Genomic DNA, 7,677 nt, shown 5'->3' with positions numbered 1-7,677 from the left:
TTCATATGATAAGTCATACAAAACTGATCATAACCTGGAGGTAAGGAATGAAGAATGATATCAATTGCCATGTCCTCAGGGAAGTCAACATTGAGCTTTAGCAACCGGTCAATGAACCTTTGCATTTTCTACAAGTGACTGGTGATGGGTTCACCATCCTTCATCCTGGCTGTTATCATGGAGGAGATGATTTCATACCTATCCTGACGCGCGCTCTGATGGTACCTATCCATCAGATCCTGGTGCATCTGATAGGGGTAGAAATCTTCATAAGATTTTTGAAGTTCGGGAGTCATTGTGGCCAACATGATGCAGGATACTTTGGTAGCATCCTTCTCATGTACAATAAACTCCGCAAACTCTGCAGGAGTAGCAGTGGCTTCATTAATGACCTTAAGCTTCTTATCGAGTACATACTCCTTGTCCTCATAACGGGTAATCATCCTGATGTTTTTGATCCATTCATTGAAGTTGGATCCATCAAAAGTGACTTTCCCACACAAGTTCATAAGGGAAAAGGAGCCTGTAGGGTTTGAGCCAGTAGCAGTGTTGGAAGAAATCTGAAAGAAAATACAAGTTTTATTAGATAAATATTCCTTAATAAGTCACCCAAATTAAATATTAAGGCTAGGACCCTACAACTTACTTATAACTGGAAGAGGGATGCCGTAATCCAAGTTATAAAATAGTTGAAGGTAGGTAAATGACGATTTACCAATTTCCACCATAAAAACGAAATATTTTATTATTAGGTTTTATTGGATTTGAAATTCCTAGATCTTTTGAGATACATTGAACTTTTCAATGGCATGTTTGAATGTCGATTGTGCCCTCTCAAGTTTGTGACCGGGATGCCGAGGATCACAAACAAGGTGTGAATAACCATGCAAATTGACTTGGTACCCTTAACTTTATCACCTAATCGATGTGTCGGTTAACCACACACGCCCCACCGATCTATAATAAGGTCAAGTTACCCTTTACCACTCTTACTAGCCCTTGTTAGTGTGCCGGTTAACCACACATGCTCCACTAACGACTTGGTAAGGTACAAAGTGTAATCTCATGGGTTAGCACCTATTTCACATTTTCCTAAAGTAACTAAGGTTGGGAATTTTTAAGGTATAGTTACTTTATAATTTCATTATACTTTTAATGAGGATTAAGGTCATATCCTACCTTTTCGGCTAACGAGCCTCCACCAGTCAATGAAGCGATGGGTGAGAGTGGACACCCATTAAACTACCATTTTATAGGCAGTAACCTTATACCCCTCTTATAGACCAACATCGTGAATGAGGTCTACTAATGGTAAGAATGACATATTCTTATACATAAATATAATAATTAAACTTTTAATATTATAGAAGTATAAGGGTTGAATTTTAAACTTTTAAAATTATAAGGTTCAATTTGGAATTAAAGTATTAGAGTGTAAGACTTTACAAATTCCAAAACTTGAGGGCAAGTTTTGAAACTATTCCAAGACTCTTCAATTCATAACTTATGAGTTTTAATGGTTCATAAAATGAAGACTCTTCATTTTATGTAACCTCTTATTCTTTAATGACAATTTTAAAGAAGTGACTTTTGGTTATCCATAACTTGAGGACAAGTTATGGACACCATCATTAAGCATTAAGATCAAGAATTAACCAATCATGTAAGTTACAAATAATTCCTATAATCTTCTAACACTCATAAGGACAAACAGTCATGTCAAACAATTTCAAGAAATCATATTAACACATATAAAACTTGAAATTTGATAATAGTCATTTGAAATGGGTCAACATAATCATTATCACATTAAAAACAGATTTTATAAGTCCAAAACAGTTTGGGGTAATGATTCTAGCCCATTTCCAGCAACAAAACTCGAAAAACTGCACAACACGCGCCTACTAGTCGAGTGCATGATCCTACTTGACGAGTAAGATGAGTTTTGCCTTGGACTCGTCGAGTCCCCCCATGAACTCGTCGAGTCTAGACGAACAGTGAGCAGATTTTCATTTTTTCAAGCAGTTTGCATCAAGTATATAGAAAACAAGCCTAAGCTCTGATACCACTAATGGTTTTTTGAGCATTCTAATACTCCGATAGTGTACATGCAACCCTAGAAACCTTGGATCTATGCTTTCTCTAATATACATGCACATTTGATTTTTCCAAGGTTTACTTCCTAACTAGCATGGCATGGGGAACATGTAATTTAAAACTAGTGGAAGAACATACCTTTCCTGTTGCTTGAATTCCTTGATGACTTTGTGAGCCTAGCACCCCAAATGTGATGCCTCAAATGCTTCACACAACACTACAACACTTAGAATAACTTGAGAGAAACACACACTTGCACAAAATTCGGCTAGCCCTCTTGCTTATATCTTAGTGTCGAAAATGAGCCACCATGGGGTCCTTTTATAGTTGTGTCACAAGTAGGGTTACACCATGTAAACCCTAATTGACATGACTTTTCATTTCCTATGATCCATGGGTTTACTATGCCCATGGACTATCCATGGAGCACCATATGGGTTTTCGCCCAATTCCATAAACCATGGATCATTAGCCCACTATATAAGAATGGATGATTTACACAATCAACCCCATACATTTAATTAGTCTCTTTTAGATCACTAAATTAATTCCAAATTAATTCTTGATCAAAATTAATTAAATAATATTATTAATATATTAGAACTTAGAATATATTAATAATCTCAAAGTGTCCTTTTTTTTCTCATTATAGTCTACCTAAGTGTTGCAATGCCATGCAACCAAACTGGACCATGCTGGGTCCGGTCAAGTACATACCAAATATAGTTATGGACTTAGACACTATATCCAACATGTGGAAGGTAGTATGGGCCCATACTACTGAAAGTAGAGGATTCGTACTCGAGTCAAGGAGGGCTGAGATAAAACCAGGGATCAGGCTCAGACTTTGGAGCCGGGCAACTCGATGGTCAGATGAGGGAGTTCATTCCATCTGAGATTATGCGTGATATCCTTTACCACACTCCTGTGATCTTCGAAGCGGTCAAGGAGGGCATTTTGGAGATTCATGATGAGAAGTTGAGCTCATTCCGCAATGAGATGGCGACCATGATAAGGACGCATACATTAACATTTCGGGAGTTCAGAGCTTGTGAAGCTCCATATTATCATGGGGATAGGGACCCCATTGCTAGCAGCAGATGGTTGGTAGATGTCGCCAACATTTTGCGTACCAGCCGTTGTCCCGAGAGGGACAAGGTCCGACTTGCTTCATGCCTCCTGAAAGACCGGGCACATGATTGATGGGAAGAGGTTGGTAGTGAGTTGGGTGATGATGTGGTTAATGCTATGTCATGACATGACTTTTCGACAGGATTCTGGGCAGAGTTTGCCTAGGCGATTAAGGCGCAATAGTTGGCGTGAGAGTTTCTGGATCTCCGCCAGACTATTGAGACTTTGGAAGAGATCACTGCCAAGTTTCAGGAGATGACTTATCTGGTACCACAGTATGCAACATTGAGGAAATGAAGAAGGTGAGGTAGCATGATATACTGCAGAATGATATCAAAGAGTTCGTGAGTATTTCGGGGTGCGAGACCATTAATTATATGATTTCTAGAGCTCGAGAGCTAATTGGATGACGTTATGATATATATATATATATATATATATATATATATATATATATATATATATATATATATATATTTGCATTTAGTGTTGTTACGCATCGATTTTTATGTACCTGAAAGTGTTGATTTTAATCAAAAAAATTTAAAAATGAAAAATAATATTACCGGTAACACTATTAGTGGCGACAAAAGGGTATTACAGGCAATATGAGTATTGTCGACGACAAATATCTTTACCGATGACATTTTGAGTAATAATGACATAACGGTACCGACGACGTTTTAGCGGCAACGTATTGCCGCTATTGCCTTTACCGGCAACAATTCTGACTTTTACCGGCAATAATTCTAACTTTACTGGCGACTTTTGTCGCTGCTAATTTCTTTTTTTCTTGTAGTGTATATTGAAGTTGGAGCTCTTTGATTTGGATTTGTGTTTAATTTTGATTTTATATGGTGTTTATGTTTTTTATAATTATTTAAGAAATTAATTATGTTATTTTATAAACAAAAATTTTGAAATCTATAAAAATAATATAAAAATATTAAATGATCATTTTTATAATTCAACGTAGCAACTAAAAGATTTCAACCAATAATTTTAAAAATTTAGACTATACCAAACAGACTACCCTAATTCTACTTTCTTTGATATCCTGATAAAGGCGGAAAAGCAACAAACGATTGTTTCAGGGAAAGTTCTAGCACAAAACACTCGGAAAATTTACATATTATCTCTTTGATTATATATCAAGTTTCTAATAACATAAGACGTGATTTGATGACAATGTCAAGCCTTAAGTTTTTTTGAACCTCGGCGAGCCACATCGTTTGTAAGACGTGACTTAAGGCGGCAATTTTATATGTAATTCATATTTTTATATGTATTTTAAACTATCATTCATTTTTATACACATATATGAGTCAAGGCGGCGTTTTGGTACAGCTTGGCGGCACATACAAGTCTTGGAGTCATGGCGCGCCATGGCGGAGCCATAACGAGCTTTTTAGAACTTTGCTATATATTACGTTTTATTGAACAATTTAAAATAGACAGCATCAAACTTTTCCAGAAAAAGTTAATATTTCTAATTAATTTATGTATAAAATCATTTTAAAAATATTATATATTAAAGAAAAGTTTTTGGAGAATTTTGAGCTAGTGATTCGTACACAACAGTTTTTTGCCATACACAACAATTTATGCATTATAGAATTATACAGTACAACATTTTAAAGCATCAATTGCTATGTATGGAAAATAATTGTTGTGTATAAATCATCTCCCTACAACAATATAAATTATGTTATTATATGCAGCTGGATACGTATAACAAGGATCAAGTAAATACCATTCTCAGCGTTACTTTGAAATGTCAACTTCACCAAACTTGCATTACAAGTAATATTTAGGTATATATTACCATAAAAAGTAAACCCTATTAGGGATGTCAACGGGGGCAAACAGGGCGGAGAGTGCATCTTCCGCCCCCGCCCGCAAAATTTCCCCGTCTCCCCGCCCCGGCCCCCGAATCCCCTTTATTACCCCCGCCCCCGCCCCCGTTCCCCCGCCACCGATTGATTTTGGACTACTTTTTTTTTGGGCTAAAAGAAGTTGTTATTTAGGCTAAAATAAGCTATTTTTAGGTAACAAATAATTATTTATAGCAAAATTTTATATGTTAAAAATAAAAAAGTTATGGCATTTTAAAAAATTATACTAACAGCTTAAAAACATGTTTTTTGATGAGTTTTGGAAGCTCAAAATCATGATATAGTTTATTATATTTATATAATTAATATATACAAATATATGTGTAATTTATTAACGGGGTCCCCATGGGGATTTTGGGACGGGATTGCCTACCCTCGCCCTGCCCCCGCCCCCGAAATTAAAACGAGGGTTAACCTTGCCCTCGCCCCCTTCCCCGTCCCCAATTTTTTTTAAAAAAATCCCCCTAAATAGGACGGGCCCCCACGGGAACGGGGTCCCACGAGATTTTTTGACATCCCTAAACCCTATAACATCATTTTCAAAAAAGAAAAGAAAAAAAGATCACCAGGGAATCAAGTTTATCGTATAATGGGCCAGATTAAGCTTTTACTGTCGATATTATTGTCCTTATTAATCGTGTTACTTTGTTTATTAATTCTTCATGATAACTCACGTGGGCAAGGAGTCACAAGGTAGTGAAAATGACATCAACTGGTGGTGTGGGACGACTCCTCACCCGGAGCATTGCAAGCATTCTCTCGGCGGAAACAACTCTCAACCGCCACAAAGTACATATTTGTTTTTCTGGTTCCGACGAACTGAATTTGACAAGCTTTGTAGCTCCTATCAAAACTAGTAACTTGACGAAGATGATAGCAATAGTTTGGCTATAAATCAGTACTTCCTGAAGCAAACACAGGCTTCTGAAAAAGTGGAGGACTTTCCGACATGGGTTACAAGTAAAGATCGGAAACTGCTACAAACGGGGTCAATCTACTCTAGGGCGAATGTCACGGTGTCTCAGGCGAAAGGAAGCAAGTTCCGAACAATTCAATCGGCACTCGATCATGCAACAAGTATTAAACGTGGAGATGGGAGATATATCATCTACATAAAACGAGGTGTTTATAAGGAGAATATTGATATTGGAAATGATCTGAAAAACATCATGTTTCTTGGCGATGGATTGAGGTACACCTAGTGGCGGATGCAGCCTAGAATCCAAGTGGGGTGTCCTGTTGACCGTTGACCGGTATATTGACTATTGACTATTGACCCAGTCTGTTGACCAATCTAATTCCATCCAATCTTTGGCAACGGAAGAAGAAGCATGGTAAATGAGCGACTATGTTTAAGGAAGATGAAAGAAGAGGGACAATATTGGTGAATATTAAACAACAAAATAAGTTGCTACGCTTTTGAGTATTCAAATGGGAGGTAAGTGGGTGATGTATTTTTAGTGGGGACAATGCACTTGATTTTTTTTATGTATATAACTGGTGGGACCCAAATTTAAGTGGGGTCCATGCACCCCACTAGTAATGCATTGACTCTGCCACCGGGTACACCATAATTACCGGTGACCGGAGTGTCGCCGGAAGTTTCACAACTTATAGCTCCGCAACCACAGGTAAAAAATTAGGGCCTTTTTTTTTGAAGTTTTATTGAGTTTAGTTAAGTTAAATACTGAATTGTTTGTTATGATCAAATTCAATTAAGGTGTGGATGGTACGGGATTTATTGCTCGTGGAATAACATTCCGGAATACCGCAGGCCCAGAAAAGGCCCAAGCAGTTGCATTCCGGTCGGCATCGGATCTTTCTGTCTTCTATGCTTGTAGCTTTGAAGGTTATCACGACACTTTATTTGTCCTAGCTCAACGGCAATTCTACAAACTTTGCTATGTTTATGGCACAATCAATTTCATATTTGGAAATGCAGCAGTTGTGTTTCAAAACTGCATGATTTTAGCAAGAAAACCTTTGAATGGACAAGCAAATATGATAACAGCTCAAGGTCGTGGTGATCCGTTCCAAAACACGGGAATATCAATTCATAATTCTCGTGTTATGGCAACATCTGACTTGAAGCCTTTGGTAGGGTCGGTCCAAACATTCTTGGGCCCTTGGCAAGAATATTCTAGGATTTTTTACATGAAAACATTTATCGATACACATGTCAATCCACAAGGATGGTCACCATGGGGGAATACTGATTTTGCATTTAAGACATTGTATTTTGGTGAATATGAGTGCTTTGGGCCCGATGCAACTACACAAAAGAGAGTCGACTGACCTGGATACCATGACATAAAGACCCAAAGCGACACGTCACAATTTAATGTAGAAAATCTTATATCAGGTCGAGGTTGGTTGCGGGCTACCGAAATTCTTTTTATTGTCGGGTTGTGATTATAAAATTAGCTATTGCTTTAGTTATCTTACATTTCATTTAAGATGCAAATGAATATTTATGTACATAATTTAATAAAGACAAAATTGCAAAAATGGTTATTGTGTTTAACTGAAAATTGTCATCCTGGTACAAAAAAAA

General features: G+C 37.2%; 1 pseudogene; it reads left to right on the top strand.

Moving 5' to 3' along the window:
- The first annotated feature begins 5,825 nt into the window (after positions 1-5,825).
- LOC145075805 (putative pectinesterase/pectinesterase inhibitor 59 pseudogene) lies at positions 5,826-7,418 on the top strand (annotated as a pseudogene).
- The last annotated feature ends 259 nt before the right edge of the window (positions 7,419-7,677 follow it).

Source organism: Lactuca serriola, chromosome 9, assembly GCF_051521515.1.
Source record: "Lactuca serriola cultivar US96UC23 chromosome 9, Lser_US96UC23_V15, whole genome shotgun sequence".
Taxonomy (NCBI): Eukaryota; Viridiplantae; Streptophyta; class Magnoliopsida; order Asterales; family Asteraceae; genus Lactuca; species Lactuca serriola.
This window is presented reverse-complemented; position numbering and strand designations above follow the sequence as displayed.